General features: G+C 41.8%; 1 protein-coding gene and 1 long non-coding RNA gene across 2 annotated transcripts in view; one reads left to right on the top strand and one right to left on the bottom strand.

The window, feature by feature from the left end:
* LOC133543590 (uncharacterized) overlaps positions 1-16,268 on the bottom strand; it is a 156,723-nt gene extending 140,455 nt beyond the window's left edge. The window contains exon 1 of the long non-coding RNA XR_009804417.1: positions 16,060-16,268. This is a non-coding gene — a long non-coding RNA (uncharacterized LOC133543590). The remainder of the gene's footprint in view (positions 1-16,059) is intronic.
* The window catches only part of lingo3a (leucine rich repeat and Ig domain containing 3a), a 126,635-nt gene that overhangs the window by 93,455 nt on the left and 5,562 nt on the right, over positions 1-27,618 (top strand). The window lies entirely within an intron of this gene.

Raw genomic sequence — 27,618 nt, 5'->3', positions numbered from 1 at the left:
TTTTTCTCTAGTGACTCAAAGCGCTTTACATAGTGAAACCCAATATCTAAGTTACATTTAAACCGGTGTGGGTGGCACTGGGAGCAGGTGGGTAAAGTGTTTTGCCCAAGGACACAACGGCAGTGACTAGGATGGCAGAAGCGGGGATGGAACCTGCAACCCTCAAGTTGCTGGCACAGCCACTCCACCAACCAAGCTATACCGCCCCAGGGACGGTATAGACGACGCGTGCCGATCGCACGCAAAGGCAAAATTTAGTACAAAAATCGTGAGCGAAGAAGTAAGAAATCATCAAACTTAACTTTTGCGTAAAGCAAACAAAACAGCCAGACAGTGTGTGGCGAAAAACAGGAATAAGTAGCTTTCTGATTAGTGCCCAGGAGAAGGTGAGCATCCCGAACAGTAATCAGAGGCAGGTGAAACTTATCAACACCCATGTCAAAAACTAAACAAAACATGATCTGGGCTACGGATCATGACAAAACAATTCTCTATTAAAAATCTATCCATCCATCCATTTTATACCGCTTACTCCCTTTCTGGTCGCGGGGGGCGCTGGTGCCTATCTCAGCTACAATCGGGCGGAAGGCGGCGCACACCCTGGACAAGTCGCACCTCATCGCAGGGCCAGCACAGATAGACAGACAACATTCACGCTCACATTCACACACTAGGGCCAATTTAGTGTTGCCAATCAACCTATCCCCAGGTGCATGTCTTTGGAAGTGGGAGGAAGCTGGAGTACCCGGAGGGAACCCACACATTCACGGGGAGGACATGCAAACTCCACACAGAAACTAATCCACCCTGACTAATCAGGACCTTCGTATTGTGAAGCAGACGCACTAACCCCTCTTCCACCATGCTGCACTCAATTGAAAATCTATACTTTTTTTTAATACCATTGGATGCCAGTTCTATGATTAACTACATTCCCCCATATAAACAACTATGATCAATTTCTGTATTACTTAAAAAAACAACTGTTTTTGTTGCATAAAATGCTTCCCAAACATTTAATGAAGCCAAATTCAAATAAGGCAACAAAAGACATATCCTAAAACTTTTCTTTTCTAAAGTAGTTTAGTAAAGCAAAAATGGGCATCCACTGTACATCAACAATATGATTTACCTGAGTGGGTGGACAGGACAAAGTGCGAAACAAATTAAATATTTTGGATTTTTTTGGAACTGATTAAGAGTCTTTACAATTGAGAATCGCAATTAAGATGAACAATATATATATATATATATATATATATATATATATATATATATATATATATATATTGTGATACCCCTACCATTTAAGGTTTTAGTTATGAACTAGTGGTTAGCATGTTGGCCACACAATTGGAAGATTGAGGGTTACCCCAGTTTGTGTTGTCTTCTAGATATATTTTGCTCATTATGTTGGCCAGGCATGTCACATTTTTGTGAGGACCGTTGTTGATTGGCATAATATAGTCACACTCGCTGTGTTGTTGCCTTGACAACTGCTGCGGGTCGAACGGGTAGAGTTGTTCTGAAACAGGAAAGTCTGAATTTACCTGCGATTAAATAAACTTTGGTTATATGACTCTAGGGAAAACGGTTGAAAAATGAGTGCATAAAACTAGCACTTTAATGTTAGCATGCTAGCATGCTAACGTAAACTTGCATACAGTTAGCATGTTACAAATGCTGGGGCACGCCGGGGGCAGGGTTCACGGGGTAGGAGTATATTTATAGTTAGAATTCACTGAAATTAAATTTTATATATATATATATATATATATATATATATATAGTCAGGGTGGGGGGGTCGCAGCTTGCAGCGGGGTCGTTCTCCCAGGAAGGCAGACAGACCACTCAAAACATGGCGTTCAGGTAAAAACATGATTTAATCTTAACTAAAAAACGGTACAAACAAAAAGGCGCTCAAGGTGAAAGCACAACTTGACGAAGGAAACCAAAAGTAACACTAAGACTAAACTTTGGACATAAAACAAAAAACAGTTACTGTGGCTTGACAATAGCAGCATGAAAATAATAGCATGGAGAGAGCATGAAAAGAACACAATGACGCCAAGCCGACCAACAGAAAAAGACAGGCTTAAATAACAGTGACATGATTACACAGGTGCGTGTCCAAATGAGCAACAGGTGAAACCAATGGGTAACCATGGAAACAAAAACCAAAGGAGTGAAAAAAAAACAGGAACTTAAAGAGTCCAAAGGTCAAACAGCACATGGCCAAACAAAAACATGATCAGACATGACATTTATATATATATATATAAATACTTGAATTTCAGTGTTCATTTATATACACAAATACACACACATAACACTCCTCTCTACTCATTGTTGTATTTGAAAGTGCAATGCTTTGCAGCCAGTAGCAAAGCCTTCGAAGGAGCATAGGTATGGGCAGCATCTGTGACATTTCATTTGCCGGAAAGGAGTGAGTTTAGGGTTGAATTGTCCATCCTCGTTTTATTCACTATCTTTTTTTGGACATTACTACCTGCCGTATTTTGAAGCAATGCATGATGGGATTCCGGATATTGGAATAAACACACAGTCAGAAATAGCTCCGTTCCTTGCCTACTTTATGGGTTATAGATAAACCTATGGATAACGGACACGTATATAACAGTCTCCTTTTTGTTGTGTGTGCAGTTGTACACTCTCCAAAAGCCGTAGACGTTATAACGTGACTGGGCCGGCACGCTGTTTATATGGAGGAAAAGCGGACGTGACGGCAGGCTGTCCTCACTCAGGTTCGGCTAGAAATTGGGAGAAATTCGGGAGAATGGTTGTTCCAGGAGATTTTCGGTAAAGGTACTGAAAATCGGGAGTCTCCCGGAAAATCCAGCAGGGTTGGCAATAGGGTTGCGAATCTTTGGGTGTCCCACGATTCGATTAAATATCGATTCTTGGGGTCATGATTCAATTCAAAATCGATTTTATTTTTTAATTCAACACGATTTTTTCCCAGATTTAAAAGGATTCTGTATTCATTCAATACATAGGATTTCAGCAGGATCTACCCCAGTCTGCTGACATGCTAGCAGAGTAGTATTTTTTCTGTAAAAAACTTTTATAATTGTAAAGGAAAATGTTTTATCAACTGATTGCATTAATGTAAATTTGTTTTAACTATTAAAAGAACCAAAAATATGACTTATTGTATCTTTGTGTAAATATTGGACACAGTGTGTTGTCAAGCTTATGAGATGCAATGCAAGTGTAAGCCACTGTGACACTATTGTTCTTTTTTATTATTTTTATAAATATCTAATGATAATGTCAATGAGGGATTTTTAATCACTGCTATGCTGAAATTATAACTAATATTGATACTGTTGTTGATAATATTCATTTTTGTTTCACTACTTTTGGTTTGTTCTGTGTCGTGTTTGTGTCTCCTTTCAATTGCTTCGTTTATTGCAGTTCTGAGTGTTGCTGGATCAGGTTTGGTTTTGGAATTGGATTGCATTGTTATGTTATTGCTGTGTTGTGGCAAATGCAAGAAACACAGGGTTGTTTCTTTCAGGTCTTTATTGTAGACCGCCAACATGAGAATACTCAAACACAACACAACATGCACTTTTAAAGTGTCTCCCAGGAGAACAAACCACACCCCTTCTGCTGGGTGTGAGCATGGTCCTAGTGCCCGCCACAGTGTATTGTATTGTTAGATTGATAAAAAAAATCAAAAATAATTAAAAATCCAAAAAAAAAAAAAGAAAATTGATTCTGAATCGCACAACGTGAGAATTGCGATTCAAATTCGAATCGATTTTTTCCCACACCCCTAGTTGGCAAGTATGCTTTGGAGCAATGTTCACGGAATCTAGTGTTTGTCTTTCTATTAGATGCAATGGTTTTTCTGTATGGAAGGTACTTTTCCTTGTTGATGTCTCAAGAAGGGTAGAAAGACAAGAACACACACACACGCACACACACACGCACACACACACGCACACACACACGCACACACACACACACACACACACACGCACACACAAACACACACACGCACGCACGCAGACTTCCGAGTGAGTGTGTAACGGTGTTCTCTACCAGTAGGGGTCTGCACAGCCTCCGCCACAGACTGATGGACAAAGGCGACAGGCATCCCTCCGTGTAAATGACTAATGTGTTCCTTTCGGCTCCTGGCTCGCACAGGCGGTTGAGTATGTGCGATAATGTGAGGAGGAGTGGGCAGGCAGGAACGCAGTGTAAGAGCAGCCATTTGAGGAGTTGGAGTGCATCGCTGGGCCTCGGCCCGCGTGTGCCGCGTTCAAGGGAGAGAGCGCGCTCGGTGACGACGCCTACGCACTGAGACACGCACAGCTTCCTGCTCATTTGTCGGCGGCGGCATGTGCACCTGCAGCTCCGTTCACAACCCGGCAGTCTCATCAGTACCTTTAAGGACTCCTTCATGCACTCTCTAACTTGAGTTGGTCTCAAGCAGACTTGGGCAAATTAAGGCCTGGGGGCCACATGCGGCCCTTTAAGCTTTTCAATCTGGCCCGCCGGACATTCCCATATCATTATTTTTTTTAGATCTTTAAAGGGGAACCATCCATCCATCCATCCATCATCTTCCGCTTATCCGAGGTCGGGTCGTGGGGGCAGCAGCCTAAGCAGGGAAGCCCAGACTTCCCTATCTCCGGCCACTTTGTCTAGCTCTTCCCGGGGGATCCCGAGGCGTTCCCAGGCCAGCCGGGAGACATAGTCTTCCCAACGTGTCCTGGGTCTTCCCCGTGGCCTCCTACCAGCTGGACGTGCCCTAAACACATCCCTAGGGAGGCGTTCGGGTGGCATCCTGACCAGATGCCCAAGCCACCTCATCTGGCTCCTCTCGATGTGGAGAGGAGCCAGTTTGAGTTCCTCCCGGATGGCAGAGCTTCTCACCCTATCTCTAAGGGAGAGCCCCGCCACCCGGCGAAGGAAACTCATTTCGGCCGCTTGTACCCGTGATCTTATCCTTTCGGTCATGACCCAAAGCTCATGACCATAGGTGAGGATGGGAACGTAGATCGACCGGTAAATTAAGAGCTTCGCCTTCCGGCTCAGCTCCTTCTTCACCACAACGGATCGATACAACGTCCGCATTACTGAAGACGCCGCACCGATCCGCCTGTCGATCTCACGATCCACTCTTCCCCAACTTGTGAACAAGACTCCTAAGTACTTGAACTCCTCCACTTGGGGCAGGGTCTCCTCCCCAGCCCGGAGATGGCACTCCACCCTTTTCCGGGTAAGCCACTGGGAACTTATTTTTATTGGTTTTAACCCTTCTGAAATTGTGATAATGTTAAAGGGGAACATTATCACAATTTCAGAAGGGTTAAAACCAATAAAAATAAGTTCCCAGTGGCTTATTTTAATTTTTCGAAGTTTTTTCAAAATGTTACATCTCCCGGAATATCCCTAAAAAAAGCTTTAAAGTGCTGGATCTTCGCTATTTGCTTGAGCCACTGTCCATTTCCCTGTGACGTCACATAGCGATGCCAATACAAACAATGGCGAATAGCACAGCAAGATATAGTGACGTTAGCTCGGATTCAGACGCGGATTTCAGCGGCTTAAGCGATTCAACAGAGTACGCAAGTATTGAAACAGATTGTTGGAGTATGGAGGCAGATAGCGAAAAGGAAATTGAAGAAGAAACTGAAACTATTGAGTGAATAGCTATTGACGCTATTCGGCCATGCATGTCTGTCTTAGCATCGCCGGTAAAATGTGCAGACCAGCCGATCACGACTTTCACATCTCTTGACACTGGATCAACTTAAATCCGTCGATTGGTAAGTGTTTGTTTCGCATGAAATGTGGGTGGAAAGAAACGCTTGATGCAAATACAACTACAAATGTACATACAGGTAACCTAAATAGCATGTTAGCATCGATTAACTGGCAGTCATCCTGCGACCAAATATGTCTGATTAGCACATAAGTCAATAATAACAAAAACACTCACCTTTGTGATTTCGTTGACTTTATCGTTGGGAATGCATCTGCTTTGAGTGTCGCAGGATATCCAGACATTATTGTCATCTCTGTGCCGGTAAAAACCAAACGAGGGACTTTCGCATCTCTTGAAATTGGAGCAACTTAAATCAGTCGATTGGTAAGTGTTTGTTTGGCATTAAATGTGGGTGGAGGGAAAGGCTGGATGTAAATATAGCTACAAATGAGGCATAATGCACACAGCTAGCCTAAATAGCATGTTAGCACCGATTAGCATGTCGTGCTAATCGATGCACACTCCACGTAAGTCAACTTGAATCCGTCCCTGATCGTGTTGTTACACCCTCCGACAACACAGCGATGAGGCATGATGTCTCCAAGGTACCGGCAAACAGTCGAAAAAGCGGAAAATAACAGAGTAGATTTGACTTGATGTGGTAGGGAAAAATGGCGTTGGCGACCGATGTGACGTCACGTTTTTACGTCATCGTACATAGAGCGATAAACAGAAAGGCGTTTAATTCGCCAAAATTAACCCATTTAGAGTTCGGAAATCGTCTAAAAAAATATATGCTCTTTTTTCTGCACCATCATGGTATATATTGAAGCTTACATAGGTCTGGTGATAATGTTCCCCTTTAAGATGGAAAGTGTAGCTCCTATTATGATGTGCAGTGATGTTTTCTAATGACTGTAAGTCTTCAACTATACAAAGTGTTTCAATGGTTGGAATCTGCGCTTTTGTGTGAGTTACTATGATAATCTACAAACCCCGTTTCCATATGAGTTGGGAAATTGTGTTAAATGTAAATATAAACGGAAAACAATGATTTGCAAATCCTTTTCAACCCATATTCAGTTGAATGGACCACAAAGACAAGATATTTGATGTTCAAACTCATAAACTTTTTTTTTTTTTTTTGCAAATAATAATTAACTTAGAATTTCATGGCTGCAACACGTGCCAAAGTAGTTGGGAAAGGGCATGTTCACCACTGTGTTACATTAACTTTTCTTTTAACAACACTCAATAAACGTTTGGGAACTGAGGAAAGTAATTGTTGACGCTTGAAAGTGGAATTCTTTCCCATTCTTGTTTTATGTAGAGCAGGGGTGCCCATTACGTCGATCGCGAGCTACCAGTCGACCGCGGGGGGTGTGTCAGTCGATCTCCAGCCAGGCTTTTAAAAAAAATAAACCTAAAAATTAGTGATCATCAATCTTCACCAAGACGTCACTTAAATGACATTCACGGTACCGGAGGGTCTTGTGAGTTGACGCTGGCTGCTGCAAGATCATTATTATGAAAATATGACCGAGAGGAAGGCGAGAAACACTTTTTATTTCAACAGACTCTCGCGCCGTACCTTCCGTCAAAACTCTAAAGGCCGACTGCACATTTCCTATCTTCACAATAAAAGCCCTGCTTCATGCTGCCTGCGCGAACTAAATACAGAGTTTCGGAAAACTGGCGTGCACAAGCGATCCCTCAGAAAGCTGGCGTGCACATCACTTGTGCACGCCAGCTTTCCGAGACTCTTATTTTGTTAGCGCAGGCAGCATGAAGCAGGGCTTTTATTGTGAAGATAGGAAATGTGCAGTCGACCTTTAGAGTTTTGACGGAAGGGACGGCACGAAAGTCTGTTGAAATAAAAAGTGTTTCTCGCCTTCCTCTCGGTCATTTTTTCATAATAATGAACTGGCAACAGCCAGCGTCATCTCACAAGACCCTCGGGTGCCGTGAATGTCAATCAAGCAAGCTACGGAATTTGCCGCCAATGTTTTTCTTGTAAAGTGTATGGAAGCTGGATGAATTAGATGCCAAAAACCAACCACTTTCATGTGGTATTGTACAGAAAGGACAACTTTTTTTCTCCTCCATTTGAAAATGTGGGCGTTATCATCATTACTGTCTGATTCCAATCAATGCAAGTCATCAGAATCAGGTAATACACCAACTTATATTCTTGTCTTTGTGAAAGAAATACATCTATATGTGTTACACATGCTTGTATTATCATTAAACACATTTAACTTGTTTACAAAAATGTCTCTTTCATAAATAAATAAATATAAATGATATATAAAAATGAGGTAGATCCCCTCGAGTTGGTCAATTGAAAAGTAGCTCGCCTGCAGAAAAAGTGTGGGCACCCCTGATGTAGAGCTTCAGTCGTTCAACAGTCCGGGGTCCCCGCTGTCGTATTTTACGCTTCATAATGCACCACATATTTTTGATGGGAGACAGGTCTGGACTGCAGGCGGGCCAGGAAAGTACCCTCACTCTTTTTTTGTGAAGCCACGCAGTTGTAACACGTGCTGAATGTGGCGTGGCATTGTCTTGCTGAAATAAGCAGGGGTGTCCATGAAAAAGATGGCGCTTAAATGGCAGCATATGTTGTTCCAAAACCTGTATGTACCTTTCAGCATTAATGGTGCCTTCACAGATGTGTAAGTTACCCATGCCTTGGGCACTAATGCACTCCCATAACATCACAGATGCTTTGCGTCGATAACAGTCTGGATGTAATTAGTTAATCTAAGTCACAGCAGCTGAGACGAGGCACCAAGCAGTGTGGGTGGGGAGCGTTTCCACAGAGCGTTTCCAGAGCGGCCAGCCTTAAATGCGGGTGTCAGGGACAGACGCAGAAGGAGATATTTACAACAAAGTTCTAAAGCTTAGTGATATATCACATATATAAGATTGTAGGTGTTCATATTTGGCTGTGTTTGTTGCATTTTTGTTGCGTTTCACTTGATTGTAAAATATGTGGTAAAAAGAGGGGGTGTGGCGTTCATATGCTGTTAATATTCAGTGTTTTATCGTTCATAGTTAATATTGTAAACTCCACAAATATTTATTTTCATGTACATTCTGGGTGTCTCATTCAGTAATAAAACATTCAGTTTTTAAAAGGGAGCCTGTCATCACATTTTTAGCATTCAATCAGACATTATTTGTATTAGTGTTCCTAAAAACAGGTATACCGGCCCCCAGACACATTTTTTTCTCAAAATTTGGCCCCTGAGTCAAAATAATTGCCCAGGCCTGGTCGAAAGAGTGAACGAGAGAGGAGAAGTATTTCTGTTTATCATGAGTGCAGCCCTCTGTCTGTGCCGAGCTGGATGATGCAGTACCACTCCACTCTTGCAGGTGGCGGTAATGAGTATAAAGTAGGAGTCAAAATGCCTTTGCTGGTTGTACACATATAAACATTGTTTTATCTGCATATTTACCTCGATATGCACCAAAATGGAAGTTGTTTTTCTTTTAAGTCCATGCTACAAAGTCCGGCTTCACGGTGGCAGAAGGGTTAGTGCGTCTGCCTCACAATAAGAAGTTCCTGCAGTCCTGGGTTCAAATCCAGGCTTGGGATCTTTCTGTGTGGAGTTTGCATGTTCTCCCCGTGAATGCGTGGGTTCCCTCCGGGTACTCCGGCTTCCTCCCACTTCCAAAGACATGCACCTGGGGATAGGTTGATTGGCAACACTAAATTGGCCCTAGTGTGTGAATGTGAGTGTGAATGTTGTCTGTCTATCTGTGTTGGCCCTGCGATTAGGTGGCGACTTGTCCAGGGTGTACCCCGCCTTCCGCCCGATTGTAGCGGAGATAGGCGCCAGCGCCCCCCGCGACTCCGAAAGGGAATAAGCGGTAAAAATGGATGGATGGATGGCTACAAAGTCCAGTATAAAAAAAAATGATGTTATTTTTATGCCATCCTACTACATTTGTACCTCAACTTTCAAGTGGAATTGGTTCTGCGATAGCAGTCTTAACTCAAAACACTTTTATCTCAAAATAATGCCTGCTCCATGCACCAAAAATTAAATATCTTAAAATATATCCCATGTGCTAGCACTTAAAGTTTTTTGAAAAATCAAAATGTGTTGTTTTTGCTTATTGCTGACATCATTAGCTAATAGGTACACTTGCCGGGCACATTATTAGGTACATTTGCACACTGTTTATCAGTGGTTCTCAAATGGGGGTACGCGTACCCCTCGGGGTACTTGAGGGTATGCCAAGGGGTATGTGAGATTTTTAAAAAATATTCAAAAAATAGCAACAATTCAAAAAATCCTTTACAAATATATTTATTGAATAATACGTCAACAAAATATGAATGTAAGTTCATAAACTGTGAAAAGAAATGCAACAATATAATATTCAGTGTTGACAGCTAGATTTTTTTTGTGGACATGTTCCATAAATATTGATGTTAAAGATTTCTTTTTTTCTGAAGAAATGTTTTGAATTAAGTTCATGAATCCAGATGGATCTCTGTTACAATCCACAAAGAGGGCACTTTAAGTTGATGATTACTTCTATGTGTAGAAATCTTTATTTATAATTGAATTACTTGTTTATTTTTCAACAAGTTTTTAGTTATTTTTATATCTTTTTTTCCAAATAGTTCAAGAAAGATCACTACAAATGAGCAATATTTTGCACTGTTATTGCCATGATCCACGACTTGGATCATGGCATATTCTGGTTTTGGTTCTGTTTGGTATCTCGTTTTGTTATTTGACGTCCTTAGTTCCCGGTGGCACTTCCTGTTTTGTTTCTGTTGTCTTAGCAACGCAATTGTGTCACCTGCCTTCCGCTTGATCACGCGCACCTGCCTTTGATTAGTTATCTCCCTAAATAAGCAGGCCTTCATTTGCCATTCGTCCTCAGGCTCTTATTTGCTTCTATGCAACAGATGACGTCGCTCTTGCCGCATTGTGGTAACTTACTTTTAATAGTCAATTAGCTTCCATGCTATTTTGTCTGTTTGAACCTAGCTCACATGCTAGCGCTTTCTGTTCTTTCTAGCTCCCATGCTGGTTCAGTTTGTTTTGTTCTATAGTGCCTTTGTGCAAGTGCCTTTGGTTTTAGTTTGTTTTATAGTAAATAAATAATTTCCTACCTTTACGCTGTGTAGAGAATATATATACGAGAGAACAAAACATCACCACGATGGCAGCCAAGCGTCACAGTTATACAAATTAATAAATCAGAAACTGATGACATAGTGCTGTATTTTACTTCTTTATCTCTTTTTTCAACCAAAAATGCTTTGCTCTGATGAGGGGGTACTTGAATCAAAAAATGTTCACAGGGGGTATATCACTGGAAAAAAAGGTTGAGAACCACTGCTGTATATAATGTGGTCCAAAATAAGACATGTATGCATTGTAACAAACGTTTGCAGTGGCGTAAAACTGCATTGCTTCATATTAAGTTCTGGTTCAACTAACTTAATTAGATACAATATCCTTTTGCAAGTGGACACCTCAAGTTCATTAATTAATTTTGTAAGGCTGAAAGTTAATAAAACATTAGGAAACAGGATACCACAAATTAACAATTCAAATCCAGTATTACCGCCATTTATAACTGCACCCTCACTGCAACTCGACCATACATTGTTGCATCTTCAATAACTCAATCCCCACACTTGTCATGATCCGTTCCCCGGGTCTTGTTTTGCTTAGTTTGATATTTCCTTAGTTGTTTGTTAATTCTGTTTCAGCACCTTTGTTTGTGTTTTTGGTTGCCATGGGTGCTGATTTTTGTCTCCTGCCTCTGATTACTGTTTGGGATGCTCACTTGCTCCTGGTTACTAATCAGAGAGCTATTTATCCCTTCCTCGCGCCATACTCTGCCTGGCTGCCTTGTTCGCAACACGCAACATTTACATGGGGTATTTATTTTCTTGAGAGCTTAGAGTTACAAGTTTTTTTGGTCTATTGTTGGCTAGTCTGTTGCTAAGCTTATCCATTGCTTCTCGTGTCATCTGCATGTTTTCCTTTTTTCTAAAAACGTGCAAGCGTATGTTTGCACTTCCATGTGTCAGAAATGCACGTGCACCTGTGTATCTGCATGGGAGAGCGTGCTTAATGCGTACCATTTAGCGTAAGCGTTGTCAGTCGCAACATCATTTTCAAACATAGCAGCAGCAGCAGCAGTTCCACATTCGCAATCCGTCACGAAGCCCATTAGCTTAATTTATTGACTTTGTCCTGTCATTAAAACACGAGAGGCTGCAGAGGATGCAAGGCCTGAGCGCACATGGAAATGAATGATGGACGTTTAGGGGCAGCAATCACTTCCATAAGCGTACACTGTCACTCCCTGCAGTTCGCAGTCCGCTTTAATTGTGATGTTGTTGCTAATTTCTACTTGAAATGACCTCTTGGCAAAATACACGCATACATATAAATAAATACATACATACATACATACATACATACATATATTATATATATGTATAGACATATACATATATGTGTGTATATATATATATATATATATATATATATATATATATATATATATATATATACACACACACACACATATATATACACAAATATATAAATACGTATATATACACACACATATATATATAAACAAATATATAAATACATGTATATGTATATATACATATATATATATATGTATAGACATATACATATATGTGTATATATATGTATAAACATATATATATATATATATATATATACATACATAAATATATAAATAAATATATATAAATATACATATACATATATAGACAAGCGGTAGAAAATGGATGGATGGATGGATATATATATATATATAGATATATATATATATATATATTATATATATATCTATGTCTATATATATATAAATATATGTGTGTACATATTTATATAAATACACATATTTACAATACATTTTACACTAACATAAAGGATATATATAATTAATAATTAATATATTTGTTGTGTGAGTGTGAATGTTGTCCGTCTATCTGTGTTGGCCCTGCGATGAGGTGGCGACTTGCCCTGGGTGTACACCGCCTTCCGCCCGAACACAGCTGAAATAGGCTCCAGCACCCCCCACGACCCGAAAACGGACAAACGATAGAAAATGGATGGATATGAAGAGTATGTGAAAGTTCGACTACTACCTCGTTTAACTCCGAAACAACCTCCTTAAAGTCTTGTAATCATTCGGAAATATCAAGCAGCTAAAATGCGCCAAACGTGGATAAGTGTGAAGAGTGTACTGCATTTTTCCCATCATGCATTGCAGAGGAATTGTATGGGTGTAATTGTGAATTATGTGTTGTGCATTGACATTTTTTTAATGATATTTAAGAAGTTCAGTGAGCAGGTTGTGTTATGTGTGACCAGGTGTGTTGACTTGTTCTTGCTTGGATTGGGTCATATATAAAATGCTGTGCTGTGTCCACTTCCATTGCAGCTCATGGTCATTAAACTGAATTATTCATGATGGCCACAGTGTGTTGCAAAATGCAGCAATTTATACTGTCAGATATTTAAAACTAGGTTAAAGGCACCCTGCGGGCCAGATTCCTTGCTAACCTCCTGATGGCCCCCGGGCCAAAATGAACACAAAAAGTAGGTCGTTAGTTAGATAAACTTGTTTTGTACGACAGGGGCAAACGTGCAAAACATACACACGGCATACAGGCATTCCTGACGCCGCTGAAGGCTCATAAATGTGAACCTTCTTTTGAATTATTTTCTTCCTTAAAGGCTTACTGAAATGAGATTTTCTTATTTAAACGGGGATAGCAGGTCCATTCTATGTGTCATACTTGATCATTTTGCGATATTGCCATATTTTTGCTAAAAGGATTTAGTAGAGAACATCGACGATAAAGTTTGCAACTTTTGGTCGCGAATAGAAAAAAAAGCCTTGCCTATACAGGAAGTAGCAGACAATGTGCGCGTGACGTCACAGGTTGTAGGGCTCCTCACATTGTTTATAATCGTAGCCACCAGCAGCAAGAGTGATTCGGACCGAGAAAGCGACAATGTCCCCATTAATTTGAGGGAGGATGAATGATTCGTGGATGAGGAAAGTTAGAGTGAAGCACTAAAAAAAAGAAAGAAAAAAAAGGAAAAGCGACAGCTCCAGGCGATAGCAGTGGAAGCGATTCAGATGTTATTAGACACATTTACTAAGATAATTCTGGAAAATCCCTTATCTGTTTATTGTGTTAAAGGCCTACTGAAACCCACTACTACCGACCACGCAGTCTGATAGTTTATATATCAATGATGAAATATTAACATTGCAACACATGCCAGTACGTCCTTTTTAGTTTACTAAATTACAATTTTAAATTTCCCGGGAGTTTTGTCTTGAAAACGTTGTGTAATGATGACGTGTACGCAAGACGTCACGCGTTTTTAGGAAGAATAAGCGCTACGCACACACACAGCTAAATGTCGTCTGCTTCAACGGCATAATTACACAGTATTTTGGAGATCTGTGTTGCTGAATCTTTTGCAATTTGTTTAATTAATATTAGAGAAGTCACAGTAGAAAGATGGAGTTGGGAAGCTTTAGCCTTTAGCCACACAAACACACGGTGATTCCTTGTTTAAAATTCCCGGAGGTGAAAATTTACTATGGATCAGAGCGCGGTCAAGCGAACATGAATCCCGACCAAATGTCAACCAGCAGGTTTTGGTGAGAAAATTGTGGTTAAAAAGTCGCTTCTTACCGAAGAAAAGCTGAGCTTGGGCCGTCCATGATGCTGGCGTCGACTTCCCTGAGACACTGGCGTCAACACACTCAGACTATCAGGTAATATTAAACTCACTAAAACACTAGCAAAACAATAGAAAGATAAGGGATTTCTGATAATTATTCTAGTAAATGTGTTTAAAAACATCGGAATCCGTCCAAATGCATTTGCGAATTTTTTTTTTTCTAGTCCGTCGCTATCAATATCCTCAAACACAAATCTTTCATCCTCGCTCAAATTAATGGGGAAATTGTCGTTTTCTCGGTCCGAATAGCACTTTTTGTTGGAGGCTCCCATTAAAAACAATGTGAATATGTGAGGAGCCATCAACATGTGACGTCATCGTCTGCGACTTCCGGTAGAGAAAGGGCATTTCTGTTAGCAAGCAAAAGTTGCAAACTTTTTCGTGGATGTTCTCTACTAAATCCTTTCAGCAAAAATATGGCAATATCGCGAAATGATCAAGTATGACACATAGAATGGACCTGCTATCCCCGTTTAAATAACAAAATCTCATTTCAGTAGGCCTTTAATAGTGTTTTGGTGAGATTATAAAGTCATACCTGAAAGTCGGAGGTCTGCGGTGACCTCCAATGGAGGAGCCAAGATCACAGCTGCCTTTTTGACAGCTGCAGGAGGAGGTCGCTAATCCGCTCAAGTCTCAGGTAAGAGCCGACTTAATATCACAATTTTCCCATCCAAAAACTTGCTGGTTGACATGAGGTAGAGAAACATGTTCGCTTGACCGCTCTGTGTTAAAGCTTCACAACAAACAAAGAAAGAGCAGCTGTGTTTCGGTTGCTAAAGGCAGCTGCAATCAACCCCTTTCCACCAACAGCATTCTTCTTTATAGTCTTCATTATTAATTGAACAAATTGCAAAAGATTCAGCAACACAGATGTCCAGAATACTGTGTAATTATGCGATGAAAAGAGACGGCTAAAAGTCGTGCTGGGCTGAAATGTCAGCTCCAACCAATAACGTCACAAGCACGCGTCAACATATGCGTCATCATTCCGCGACGTTTTCAACAGGATACCTGGCGGGAAATTTAAAATTGCAATTTAGTAAACTAAACCGGCCGTATTGGCATGTGTTGCAACGTTAATATTTCATCATTGATATATAAACTATCAGACTGCGTGGTCGGTAGTAGTGGGTTTCAGTAGGCCTTTGAGTTGTGTTTGTTTACACTTCTTCCTTCATTTAGGTTTGTAAGACTGAAAATATAAACATAAAAGTATAACGTTCAATGTGCATTTTACATAAATAATGTCCATTGTGTAGTTTAAATGAATGAAATAAGTTTAACGTTAATATATTCACACTATAAACAACAAATGTTTACACATTTGAAAAGTACACAACATTCACACACTAAAACAATATGTGCGCATTGTCGTCCTCTACTGGTCAAATTTAGCACTACATGTATTAAACGAGGTTTGATTTAAAAAAAAAAAAAAAAACACCACCAGGAATACAAAATACACCACAAAGTCAGCTATTTCAAAACAAAAAAACCTAAGTATATTTATGCACAATGTCTACTCACAAAAGTTTGACCAAGTTCCACGATGAAGCTTCCACGCTGGAATTTCTGCCCTTGTCCCTGCTTGTCTGTTTCAACGTGTCCGTCGCTTAAAAGGTCCGCCAGGAAACAATGACTCGACCACTTGCTCGGGGCAGAACATTCATACTTTGTTGTCCAGTTGTTGTTAAAAGTGAGATTTTTGCGATTAATTTGGATTTTTTGAATGAGTGGTCTTCTTCTACTCACGCCACTGCTGCCTCATTGCGACACATATGCTTCGTTGTTGCCCCCTGTACGTTGGTGGGAGTACTGCATACTTGAACAGCCCTAATTTAAAGGCCTACTGAAACCCACTACTACCGACCACACAGTCTGATAGTTTATATATCAATGATGAAATATTAACATTGCAACACATGCCAATACGGCCGGTTTAGTTTACTAAATTACAATTTTAAATTTCCCGCCAAGTGTCGTGTTGAAAACGTCGTGGTACGATGACTTGTATGATGACGCGTGCGTTTGACGTCTCGGGTTGTAGCGGACATTATTTTCCAGCCCCGTCCAAGCTATGAGTAATCTGCTTTAATCGCATAACTAAACCCTTCTGGACATTTGTGTTGCTGAATCTTTTGCAATTTGTTCCATTAATAATGGAGACGTCAAAGAAGGCTTACTGAAATGAGACTTTCTTATTTAAACAGGGATAGCAGGTCCATTCTATGTGTCATACTTGATCATTTCGCGATATTGCCATATTTTTGCTAAAAGGATTTAGTAGAGAACATCGACGATAAAGTTTGCAACTTTTGGTCGCGAATAGAAAAAAAAGCCTTGCCTGTACAGGAAGTAGCAGACAATGTGCGCGTGACGTCACGGGTTGTAGGGCTCCTCACATTGTTTATAATCGTAGCCACCAGCAGCAAGAGTGATTCAGACCGAGAAAGTGACAATTCCCCCATTAATTTGAGGGAGGATGAATGATTCGTGGATGAGGAAAGTTAGAGTGAAGCACTAAAAAAAAAATAAAAAAAAGAAAAGGCGACAGCTCCAGGCGACAGCAGTGGAAGCGATTCAGATGTTATTAGACACATTTACAAAGATAATTCTGGAAAATCCCTTATCTGTTTATTGTGTTAAAGGCCTACTGAAACCCACTACTACCCACCACGCAGTCTGATAGTTTATATATCAATGATGAAATATTAACATTGCAACACATGCCAGTACGGCCTTTTTAGTTTACTAAATTACAATTTTAAATTTCCCGGGAGTTTCGTCTTGAAAATGTTGTGTAATGATGACGTGTACGCAAGACGTCATGCGTTTTTAGGAAGTATAAGCGCTACGCACACACACAGCTAAATGTCGTCTGCTTCAACGGCATAATTGCACAGTATTTTGGAGATCTGTGTTGCTGAATCTTTTGCAATTTGTTTAATTAATATTAGAGAAGTCAAAGTAGAAAGATGGAGGTGGGAAGCTTTTAGCCTTTAGCCACACAAACACACAGTGTTTCCTTGTTTAAAATTCCCGAATGTGAAGCTTTACTATGGATCAGAGTGGTCAAGCGAACATGGATCCCGACCAAATGTCAACCGGCAGTTTTCGGTGAGAAAATTGTGGTAATAAGTCGACTCTTACTGGAGACATCAGCGGGGCTTCGTCCTGCTTCAGCACGTGACTTCCCTCAGAGACACTGGGTCAACACACCCATGGCCACGCCCCCTCCGACTGTCAGGTACTGTATAATCTCACTAAAACAATAGGAAGATAAGGGATTTTCCAGAATTATCCTAGTAAATGTGTCTAATAACATCTGAATTGCTCCCACTGCAATAGCCTTTTTTGTTTTGTTTTATTTTCACTCTAAATTTCCTCATCCACGAACCTTTCATCCTCGCTCAAATTAATGAGGAAATTGTCGCTTTCTCGGTCCGAATCACTCTCGGTGCTGGTGGCTATGATTGTAAACAATGTGAGGATGTGAGGAGCCATACAACCCGTGACGTCACGCGCACATCGTCTGCTACTTCCGTTAAAGGCCAGGCTTTTTTATTAGCGACCAAAAGTTGCGAACATTATCGTCGATGTTCTCTACTAAATCCTTTCAGCAAAAATATGGCAATATCGCGAAATGATCAAGTATGACACATAGAATGGACCTGCTATCCCCGTTTGAATAAGAAAATCTCATTTCTGTAGGCCTTTAAATGGTTTCATCATGCCTGTTTGGGTGATGTTCGGGGGGCCAAATGAAAAGCTTTGGCGATTGAATAAGACTGGTATAAGGATAAAGCATTGCTGTCAAATTGGTATGTTTTTAATAATGTTATTCACACTTTTGAATTTAGATAAGTCATGATTAATCACAGGTTAAAATGAATTTGCAAAATTTAAATTAACTAATTAATTAAGTCAAATATTTGTATTCAAATGCAATTGTATTGTCAAAATGTCATACAGGATAATTTTTAGAACATTTTATTTTATTGCATGCCGTTTATTTGTTTCATATTTGTGAACATGAAGTCCCGTCAGGGTTTATTTTGGAGTGAAATTTGCCAATTATGGTTGCCTTCCAGGTAACCATCGACAGTTAGAGGGGTAATATTGTGATATTTGCTCCCAAAAACACAAAAACAGATACTATACCAACAGGTAGGAAATGTTTGTTTTGCATAATAGGCTAAATTGGCCCTAGTGTGTGAATGTTGTCTGCCTATTTGTGTTGGCCCTGTGATGAAGGGTGATTTGTCCAGGGTGTAAATCGCCTTCCACCCGAATGCAGCTGAGATAGGCACCAGCACCCCCCGCGACCCCAAAGGGGACAAGCTGGATGGATGGATGGATGGACACCTTTAAGCAAAAGTGCATAAACGTGTCAAAATAAATTGCATGATCAATCTGCGTATATACTATATTTATACAATATTTTCTGTGATCATCACAAGCTAACTCTTTATTTTTCACAGGCATAATCACAGTATATAAGTTTATCAACTGTCATGTCCTGGTGGACATGTTTAGTTTGGCTATGATCTTTGGATTTTGTCAGTTCCTGTTTTTTCACTCCCTGCTTTGTTTCCATGACAACCCATTAGTGATCACCTGTCCTCATGTCACGCACCTGATTCATTTGGACTCATGCACCTGTTATCAATCACCACATCACTATTCAAGCCTGCAGTTGCCGGGCAGTCATACTTGCCAACCCTCCCGGATTTTCCGGGAGACTCCCGAAATTCAGCGCCTCTCCCGAAAACCTCCTGGGAGAAATTTCCTCCCGAAAATCTCCCGAAATTAAAGCGGAGCTGGAGGCCACGCCCCCCAACATTGAGTCAGGCCTGACTCAATGTTGTGACCTTCTTAAACAGGACAATACTGCCATCTACTGTACATAGAATATAATGTAAATATATTCTACATTTGTTCTGAAGCCCACAGCAAAGAGATGTAACTTCATCACGTTGCCTGGTTATTGAGTCCAACCCAATATATTACACCGTCGACGGGCAAAATTAAAAAATACGCTTGCAAGTTCCAGAACGATTGGAAACAAGAATTTCAGTTTATCCAGGAGAGTTTGAAGGAGAAGGGGTATGTTGCCTGTAAATTTTGTAGAACAGACTTCTCCATTGAACACGGCGGCCGAACGGATATTCAGCCATGAACGGTCAGCGAAGCACAAAGCGTCCGCAGCGCAGCATCGTTCACAACCCACCTCGCAAAATAGAGACCCGACGGTGTATCTTATGCTGAGACAAAGATGGCTATGCTGATAGCTGGAAGCAACATCCTGTTCTCATTTGCGGATGTCTACAACAAATCCGTGAAGGATATGTTCCTGGATTCGGAGATTGCTCGCCAATACGCAAATGGCAGAACAAAGGTTACTCAAATAGTGAAAGGTAAGTGTTGTTGTTGTTTTTTACTAACCAGCAAGCACAGTACAGTTAGTAGAACAACTGTGTTTTTATTACTGTGTATTTGATAGATACCGTCAGAAATTCAACTATTTCTTTTATTTATATATATATCCATTTTTTTCTACCGCTTTTCCCTTTTGGGGTGGCGGGGGGCGCTGGCGCCTATCTCAGTTACAATCGGGCGGAAGGCGGGGTACACCCTGGACAAGTCGCCACCTCATCGCAGGGCCAACACAGATAGACAGACAACATTCACACTCACATTCACACACTAGGGCCAATTTAGTGTTGCCAATCAACCTATCCCCAGGTGCATGTCTTTGGAAGTGGGAGGAAGCCGGAGTACCCGGAGGGAACCCACGCATTCACGGGGAGAACATACAAACTCCACACAGAAAGATCCCGAGCCTGGATTTGAACCCAGGACTGCAGGACCTTCGTATTGTGAGGCAGACGCACTAACCCCTCTGCCACCGTGAAGCCCTTTATATATATATATATATAATAAAATAAATATATGTAGCTAGAATTCACTGAAAGTCAAGTATTTCATATATATATATATATATATATATATATATATATATATGTATATATATATATATATATATATATGAAATACTTGAGTTGGTGAATTATACGCCACCCCTCTTAACAACGTACCCCGCCCCAACCACGCCATATCCGATCCAGTCACTTCGCACCTCAGGAAAAGAATCCACACCATAATCTTAGTCTTGACAATAAACGGCATCATGTATACGTAAACACAATGTTGGAAACAGCTCCATGATAATAAACATTTTCTTCAATTGACGTAGCCTTTTTGTTTTCGTAAAAACTGCATTTGTTGATCCCAGTGTTCTATTTGCTCTCATTCCATTGTGCATTTATATCTAAAGTATGTGCAAACAAAGCTGTGAAAATGTAAATGTAATCCCCATAATAGTCGGGTTTACATGGAGAAAGCTGACACGCCGTCTGTCTCGTTGCAGCAGATAATGCAGGTAAACAGGCCTAAATGTGCTAAAGACCTGGTGGATGGTAAAGGCCGAGAGACCCGGGGACTTAGGGTTTAATCCGCTCGACTGTGAAATGAGAGAAGAAAAAGAACGAGCAGCCGTGGAGTACAAATGAGCAGCAGGTGTGATGGCAGGTGGCTGGTGGCCGAGACGCTCATGTGTAAGATGGAAGCAACCCCGCCGGGGGCTGCTACAGGACAGGTGTCTGTGTGTATTTATGGGAGATGGTTGACGGAGATGGCGTCTCTATGACAACACCAATTGTTGACTCACAGATGCAATCTTCAAGCGGTGAACTTTGCGGATCATTATTATTGTGCGGCATGTGACGAGCACTTTAAATGTCAGCGCATGCTGTTTAATCAAACGCCGGCGCCAGGTATCACCTCCCCTCAGACGGCAGGCAGGCGCCGCCCATGCCTTGCATCATCCGAGCCAACCCGCCTGCCGTCTGACCCGCGGTGTGTTCACTTACTGACTTATTAATGAACTCCCTGTGCTCTTGGAAAATGAGGATCACAGGGGAACTGCACTTATTTTGGAATTTTGCATATCCTTAAATGGGTTGTACTTGTATAGCGCTTTTCTACCTTCAAGGTACTCAAAGCGCTTTGACACTACTTCCACATTTACCCATTCACACACACATCCACACACTGATGGAGGGAGCTGCCATGCAAGGCGCCAACCAGCACCCATCAGGAGCAAGGGTGAAGTGTCTTGCTCAGGACACAACGGACGTGACGAGGTTGGTACTAGGTGGGATTTGAACCAGGGACCCTCGGGTTGCGCACGGCCACTCTCCCACTGCGCCACGCCGTCCATATCCTTCACCAGGGGTCTCAAAAACGCGGCCCGCGGGACATTATTTTGCGGCCCGCACCTCAATGTGAAAACTTAATGTTGGTGCAGCCCGCAAATTTTATGTGGATGGCGCATTTAAGCGTCATAATTGTTTACCCTCAATTTTATCCAGATTCCCATTCAGCCCTAACTCTTCCGGGCTAAAATATACACCCCGCCCCCCCCCCCAAACCCGCCCCCTATTGTAGCCCGGAAGGGTTAGGGCTGCATTGGATTCTGGGTATTCGTTCTGTTAGGGACGGCGTGGCGCAGTGGAAGAGTGGCCGTGCGCAACCCGAGGGTCACTGGTTCAAATCCCACCTAGAACCAACCTCGTCACGTTCGTTGTGTCCTGAGCAAGACACTTCACCCTTGCTCCTGATGGGTGCTGGTTGGCGCCTTGCATGGCAGCTCCCTCCATCAGTGTGTGTGAATGTGTGTGTGAATGGGTAAATGTGGAAGTAGTGTCATAGCGCTTTGAGTACCTTGAAGGTAGAAAAGCGCTATACAAGTACAACCCATTTATCATTTATGTTGTGTTTATATTGTGTTACGGTGCAGATGTTCTCCCAAAATGTGTTTGTCAATCTTGTTTGGTGTGGGTTTACAGTGTGGCGCATATTTATAACACTGATAAAGTTGTTTATATGGCCACCCTCAGTGTGACCTGTATGGCTGTTGATCAAGTATGTCTTGCATTTCAGCGTCATAATTGTATACCCTCAATTTTATCCGGATGACTCCCAATTTTCAGTGCCCCTCCAGGTGTATCCATTCTCCCGGATTTCACACGAGCAACAATATTGAGGGGACACCGTGGAGATTCTGCCGTTAACGTCCTCTAGAACCTGTACAAACAGCGTGCCAGCCCAGTCACATCTTGTTTAATGGCCTCTGTAGACGCTGTAGGCGACTGCAAGACATACTTGATCAACAGACACACAGGTCACACTGAGGGTGGCCGTATAAACAACTTTAACACTGTTACAAATATGCGCCACACTGTGAACCCACACCAAACAAGAATGCCAAACACATTTTGGGAGAACATCCACACCGTAACACAACATAAACACAACAGAACCCATATCCAGAATCCCATTCAGCCCTAACTCTTCCGGGCTACAATATACACCCCCCCCCAACCCGCCCCTTATTGTAGCCCGGAAGAGTTAGGGCTGCATTGTATTCTGGGAATTGGTTCTGTTGTGTTTATGTTGTGTAACGGTGCAGATGTTCACCCAAAATGTGTTTGTCAATCTTGTTTGGTGTGGGTTTACAGTGTGGCACATATTTGTAACAGTGATAAAGTTGTTTACATGGCCACCCTCAGTGTGACCTGTATGGCTGTTGATCAAGTATGTCTTGCATTTCAGCGTCATAATTGTATACCCTCAATTTTATCCGGATGACTCCCAATTTTCAGCGCCCCTCCAGGTGTATCCATTCTCCTGGAATTCACACGAGCAACAATATTGAGGGGGCACCGTGGAGGTACTGCCTTTAGCGTCCTTTACAACCGGTACAAACAGCTTGCCAGCCCAGTCACATGTTGTATTTGGCCTCTGTAGGCGACTGCAAGACATACTTGATCAACAGACACACAGGTCACACTGAGGGTGGCCGTATAAACAACTTTAACACTGTTACAAATATGCGCCACACTGTGAACCCACACCAAACAAGAATGCCAAACACATTTTGGGAGAACATTCACATCGTAACACAACATAAACACAACAGAACAAATATCCAGAATCCCATTCAGCCCTAACTCTTCCGGGCTACAATATACACCCCCAACCCGCCCCTTATTGTAGCCCGGAAGAGTTAGGGCTGCATTGGATTCTGGGTATTCGTTCTGTTGTGTTTATGTTGTGTTACGGTGCAGATGTTATCCCAAAATGTGTGTGTCAATCTTGTTTGGTGTGGGTTTACAGTGTGGCGCATATTTGTAACAGTGATAAAGTTGTTTACATGGCCACCCTCAGTGTGACCTGTATGGCTGTTGATCATTTATGTCTTGCAGTCACAGTGCAAGACACAGAACATGTAACTGGGCCGGCATATTATTTGTACGGTGGAAAAGCGGACGAGACGGCAGGTTGTAGAGGACGTTAAAGACAGTGCCATCACGGCACGCCCTTAACATTGTTGTCCGGGTGAAAACCGGGTGAATGACTGCCCCGGAAAATTGTCGTGAGGGGTACTGATATTCTGGTGTTTCCGGGAAAGATCGCGAGAGTAGTCAGGTATGTTGCTAAGGCAGGAAAGCCATTCAAAGAAGGTGAATTTGTTACAAAGTGCATGTTAGACTTTTCTAAGAAATCTTTTCTTGCGGCCCAGGCTCACCCAGTTTCTGCATCCGGTGGCCCCCAGGTAAATTGAGTTTGAGACCCCTGTCCTTCACAGTCTTTATGAAAGACGAAAAGACAAAAGTTTTTATTTTTTTCTTGCATTCTAACATGTACAAGAAACATCGTTATCAGTGGCTAGCAATGCAGCTAATGGGAGCAATCAATTCTATCTCCCAATCCTTTAAAAAATGCGTTCCATTACCTGAATAAAAACCAAGCTGTCGCGACTTTGTTATTGTAAGCGCGGACACTGAGGAACTATTTTTCTATCGGCATCTCTGTCCGGACTGGAACCTGCAGTGCCTCAGGCTGGAAGTCCCTGCAGAGAGTGGTGAGGACGGCGGAAAATATCATCAGGACTCCTTTTCTTCCTATCCAGGAGACCGCAAAAAAGCCGCTGCCTGACCAGGGCTCACAAAATCTGCAGAGACTCCTCCCACCCCCACCAAGGACTGTTTTTACTGCTGGACTCGAGAAAGAGGTTCCGCGGCCTCCGTAGCAGAACCTCCAGGTTCTGTAACAGCTTCTATTTTCTCAGGCCATAAGACTATTAAACGCATCATAATAATTCCCTCAGTTTCCCCAAAAACGGATTAAATGGCTGGAATATAGAGACAATAGGGACAGCGTGGCGCAGTGGAAGAGTGGCCGTGCGCAACCCGGGGGGCCCTGGTTCAAATCCCACCTAGTACCAACCTCGTCATGTCCGTTGTGTCCTGAGCAAGACACTTCACCCTTGCTCCTGATGGGTGCTGGTTGGCGCCTTGCATGGCAGCTCCCTCCATCATTGTGTGAATGTGTGTGTGAATGGGTAAATGTGGAAGTAGTGTCAAAGCGCTTTGAGTACCTTGAAGGTAGAAAAGCGCTATACAAGTACAACCCATTTAATATAACATACATCCATAAACGTGGATGCATATGCAAAAGTGCAATATGTTTATCCGTACAGTAATCTATTTATTTATATCTGCACCTTTTTGCTCTTTTATCCTTTTATCGAGCTAATGCAAAGAAATATTGTTATTATCTGTACTGTAAAGCAGTGGTGCCCAACCACCAGGCTCAATTGGTACCGGGCCGCAGAGTATTTATTTATTTATTTATTTTTTTTATTTATTTTATTTTATTTTTTTTTTATCAAATCCCTGCTACAGTAATTACATTGGACAACCCATCATTATACTTTTATTCATGCACTTTTTGTATTGTGTTGATTACATTCTGTCATTGTTATTTAAATGTGTCTATGTTGAAATGAAGCAGTTGTATTTCATTTTACTTACTGCGCTTGTAATACAATTGGCAGGACGAGAGCGGGTGATGGAATGTGGAGAGAAGGGAGTAACAGTGCATGGCGGAGCAGAAAGAGAGCAGCTTGAAGGCAGAAGTTGCAGAATTTCAACCTCGGCATTTGTCGAATCCTAGTTACGGCTCTGGTTCCACTGTGTTGCTTTAAACAATTAAATAACCGGCCGCCGACTTTCTGGGTTTGACCAGATAAACAAAACCAGACGTCAGTTCCAGTTCCATCACACGTGCGCCAACATTTGAGTGACCAGTGATGTAACCTTGTGTGGCAGTCACTCTACCCTCTGCTGTGAGTTTGCCCTGCGGCCCCCCCGCTTGCATGACCAGCCCTTTTTTGACGATATGAACATAGACTGGTGAAGTAGACATGCTGCAGTATTGATTTACAGAGAGCATAATGACACTCGGGCTTCACGGTGGCAGAGGGGTTAGTGCGTCTGCCTCACAATACGAAGGTCCTGCAGTCCTGGGTTCAAATCCAGGCTCGGGATCTTTCTGTGTGGAGTTTGCATGTTCTCCCCGTGAATGCGTGGGTTCCCTCCGGGTACTCCGGCTTCCTCCCACTTTCAAAGACATGCACCTGGGGATAGGTTGATTGGCAACACTAAATTGGCCCTAGTGTGTGAATGTGAGTGTGAATGTTGTCTGTCTATCTGTGTTGGCCCTGCGATGAGGTGGCGACTTGTCCAGGGTGTACCCCGCCTTCCGCCCGATTGTAGCTGAGATAGGCGCCAGCGCCCCCCGCGACCCCGAACGGGAATAAGCGGCAGAAAATGGATGGATGGATAATGCAACTCACTGATTAGTGTCCAACTACACTGTGTTCATTGTAAGTCTGCTCCCCCCGCTATCGCACAGCTCAGCTTGCGTTTTTAGACATTTAGTTGAATTCCAGGCAGATTAATGATAATTTATGTCTGAGCCAGGAAGGTGAAGGATGTTAAAGTGGCTGTTGAGTCCTGTGAAACAGGAGCAGGTGGTCATTAATATGCTTGTAATGGCAATTTTTACCTTGTCTTTTGTGTCATGTAAAAAGCTTGAGCAGACTTCTTTGAATGAATACATTTTGCACGACACCCATTTGCAAGATGGAAACCAGCGACTGTATTGTCCTAAAGTAGTACATTTAATATGGATTTTGCAAGTACAAAAGTTAATGTTCGTCACGTTACATCTTTCGTTAATACCTTGAGCCATGAAAGTACCTAAAAAGGTCACTCCACAATTTTATACAGAAGGGTGCCTGATCTCACAATGCCTAGTGGGTTGCAGTTACCGTTTTTGCGGGCAAACGTTTTTGTTTACCATCAGTGGAAAATGGACTTTGCCAAATAAAAGCAAGATACAGTACCAAAACTAAGTAGAGCCTATTCCAAAGACTTGGTCAATTGATCAGTATGAGCACATCCACTAGCTAAGCAATTTCAATGACCTGTTGCGGTTGTCTTGTTCTCGTTGCCGAGTCAGTTTTCATACCAAAGAATTTCGTAAGTCTGTCAAGGCTAATGGAGACGCCAACCAGTGTTAATTTTGACGGCAAAATTTGATTTAGTTTTAGTCATACTCTTTTGACTAAAATGTAATTTAGTTTTAGTCATAATTTAGTTATTTAAATTGTTTTAGTTTTAGTTTAGTTTTAGTTGACGAAATATCATAAGATTATAGTCGACGAAAACTACAGTAGATTTAGTCGACTAAAGGGTAATATGTAAACTTTCCCTTCAATTTCTGAAAGTCAAAGCAAAACAGCGGACAAATCACCGATACAAGTCGTATTTTGATGAATATCATGTCTCAAATTTAGTATTTCACGAGTAAGCCGTGTAATAAACGGGATAACGTCGAGTGAGTTGTATGTTGTGGAAAATGCTTGCCTGTGTGTGGATTTCGGGGTGTTTCGACTGTAAATGTCGCTTTAAGTTTGTTGTGTTTTTCCCCGTAATCCTCGCGCTGCATTTCTTACACTGCGTCTTGTTATCTTTGACGTCAAATATAACATTTCCCCATATGTCCTCCCCGGCGTTGACATGTTGTCTTCTGCAGCGCATTCCCGGGTCAGTCTCAAACGCAAACTACGTTTACGTAACTTCCTCACCACGTCGCTCTGATTGGTTCTCTTCC

Source organism: Nerophis ophidion, linkage group LG26 (assembly GCF_033978795.1).
Source record: "Nerophis ophidion isolate RoL-2023_Sa linkage group LG26, RoL_Noph_v1.0, whole genome shotgun sequence".
Lineage (NCBI taxonomy): Eukaryota > Metazoa > Chordata > Actinopteri > Syngnathiformes > Syngnathidae > Nerophis > Nerophis ophidion.
The sequence above is the reverse complement of the archived record's forward strand: the minus strand, read 5'-3'. Positions and strand labels throughout refer to the sequence as shown.